Here is a 3184-nt window from a genome sequence, read left to right on the forward strand (position 1 = left end):
GCTTTCCCACAGGGCATTGTGTAACCTGACTTGGATGTTGCATGGAAGGTACAGTGGGATTCACACCAAACATGGTGAATTTGTCTATATAAAACTTACTTCGTATTTGAAGATGATAATAATGCAATCATAAAAATAACCTGTATCTGCATTGTGCATATCTTTATAGATATGTATGCATATGTCCTTATACCTATTCTAATGCATATATACAATACATAAAAACTATGTATGTGTGGAAGTGTATATGCATACCACGCTCAGCCACTTTCCTTAAATAAACCATCTTTTTTTTTTTTTTTTTATTAACTTGAGTATTTCTTATATACATTTCGAGTGTTACTCCCTTTCCCGGTTTCCGGGCAAACATCCCTCTCCCCCCTCCCCTTTCTTATCGGCGTTCCCCTCCCCATCCTCCCCCATTGCCGCCCTCCCCCCAACAATCTAGTTCACTGGGGGTTCAGTCTTAGCAGGACCCAGGGCTTCCCCTTCCACTGGTGCTCTTACTAGGATATTCATTGCTACCTATGAGGTCAGAGTCCATGTATAGTCTTTAGGTAGTGGCTTAGTCCCTGGAAGCTCTGGTTGCTTGGCATTGTTGTTCATAAGGGGTCTCGAGCCCCTTCAAGCTCTTCCAGTTCTTTCTCTGATTCCTTCAACGGGGGTCCTATTCTCAGTTCAGTGGTTTGCTGCTGGCATTCGCCTCTGTGTTTGCTGTATTCTGGCTGTGTCTCTCAGGAGCGATCTACATCCGGCTCCTGTCGGCCTGCACTTCTTTGCTTCATCCATCTTGTCTAATTGGATGGCTGTATATGTATGGGCCACATGTGGGGCAGGCTCTGAATGGGTGTTCCTTCTGTGTCTGTTTTAATCTTTGCCTCTCTATTCCCTGCCAAGGGTATTCTTGTTCCCCTTTTAAAGAAGGAGTGAAGCATTCACATTTTGATCATCCGTCTTGAGTTTCATTTGTTCTAGGCATCTAGGGTAATTCAAGCATTTGGGCTAATAGCCACTTATCAATGAGTGCATACCATGTGTATTTTTCTGTGATTGGGTTACCTCACTCAGGATGATATTTTCCAGTTCCAACCATTTGCCTACAAATTTCATAAAGTCATTGTTTTTTTTTTTTGTTTTTTTTTGTTTTTTTTTTTTTTTTATTTTTTTATTATCTTGAGTATTTCTTATATACATTTCAAGTGTTATTCCCTTTCCCGGTTTCCGGACAGACATCACCCTCCCCCCTCCCCTTCCTTGTGGGTGTTCCCCTCCCAAACCTCCCCCCATTGCCACCCTCCCCGCATAGTCTAGTTCACTGGGGGTTCAGTCTTAGCAGGACCCAGGGCTTCCCCTTCCACTGGTGCTCTTACTAGGATATTCATTGCTACCTATGGGGACAGAGTCCAGGGTCAGTCCATGTATAGTCTTTAGGTAGTGGCTTAGTCCCTGGAAGCTCTGGTTGCTTGACATTGTTGTACTTTTGGGGTCTCGAGCACCTTCAAGCTCTTCCAGTTCTTTCTCTGATTCCTTCAACGGGGGTCCTATTCTCAGTTCAGTGGTTTGCTGCTGGCATTCGCCTCTGTATTTGCTGTATTCTGGCTGTGTCTCTCAGGAGCGATCTACATCCGGCTCCTGTCGGTCTGCACTTCTTTGCTTCATCCATCTTGTCTAATTGGGTGGCTGTATATGTATGGGCCACCTGTGGGGCAGGCTCTGAATGGGTGTTCCTTCAGTCTCTGTTTTAATCTTTGCCTCTCCCTTCCCTGCCAAGGGTATTCTTTTTCCTCATTTAAAGAAGGAGTGAAGCATTCACATTTTGATCATCCGTCTTGAGTTTCCTTTGTTCTAGGGATCTAGGGTAATTCAAGCATTTGGGCTAATAGCCACTTATCAATGAGTGCATACCATGTATGTCTTTCTGTGAGTGGGTTAGCTCACTCAGGATGATATTTTCCAGTTCCAACCATTTGCCTACGAATTTCATAAACTCGTTGTTTTTGATAGCTGAGTAATATTCCATTGTGTAGATGTACCACATTTTCTGTATCCATTCCTCTGTTGAAGGGCATCTGGGTTCTTTCCAGCTTCTGGCTATTATAAATAAGGCTGCGATGAACATAGTGGAGCATGTGTCTTTTTTATATGTTGGGGCATATTTTGGGTATATGCCCAAGAGAGGTATAGCTGGATCCTCAGGCAGTTCAATGTGCAATTTTCTGAGGAACCTCCAGACTGATTTCCAGAATGGTTGTACCAGTCTGCAATCCCACCAACAATGGAGGAGTGTTCCTCTTTCTCCGCATCCTCGCCAGCATCTGCTGTCACCTGAGTTTTTGATCTTAGCCATTCTCACTGGTGTGAGGTGAAATCTCAGGGTTGTTTTGATTTGCATTTCCCTTATGACTAAAGATGTTGAACATTTCTTTAGGTATTTCTCAGCCATTCAGCATTCCTCAGCTGTGAATTCTTTGTTTAGCTCTGAACCCCATTTTTTAATAGGGTTATTTGTCTCCCTGCGGTCTAACTTCTTGAGTTCTTTGTATATTTTGGATATAAGGCCTCTAGCTGTTGTAGGATTGGTAAAGATCTTTTCCCAATCTGTTGGTTGCCGATTTGTCCTAACCACAGTGTCCTTTGCCTTACAGAAGCTTTGCAGTTTTATGAGATCCCATTTGTCGATTCTTTTTTTTTAATTTATTTAATACTTAATAATAATTCTTTGGTTTCCGGGCAAACATCCCCCTCCCCCCTCCCCTTCCTTATCGGTGTTCCCCTCCCAACCCTCCCCCCATTGCTGCCCTCCCCCCAACAGTCTAGTTCACTGGGGGTTCAGTCTTAGCAGGACCCAGGGCTTCCCCTTCCACTGGTGCTCTTACTAGGATATTCACATTTGTCGATTCTTGATCTTAGAGCATAAGCCATTGGTGTTTTGTTCAGGAAATTTTTTCCAGTGCCCATGTGTTCGAGATGCTGCCCTAGTTTTTCTTCTATTAGTTTGAGTGTATCTGGTTTGATGTGGAGGTCCTTGATCCACTTGGACTTAAGCTTTGTACAGGGTGATAAGCATGGATCGATCTGCATTCTTCTACATGTTGACCTCCAGTTAAACCAGCACCATTTGCTGAAAATGCTGTCTTTTTTCCATTTGATGGTTTTGGCTCCTTTGTCAAAAATCAAGTGCCCG

Source organism: Rattus norvegicus, chromosome 9 (genome assembly GCF_036323735.1).
Source record: "Rattus norvegicus strain BN/NHsdMcwi chromosome 9, GRCr8, whole genome shotgun sequence".
In the NCBI taxonomy this organism is placed as follows: domain Eukaryota; kingdom Metazoa; phylum Chordata; class Mammalia; order Rodentia; family Muridae; genus Rattus; species Rattus norvegicus.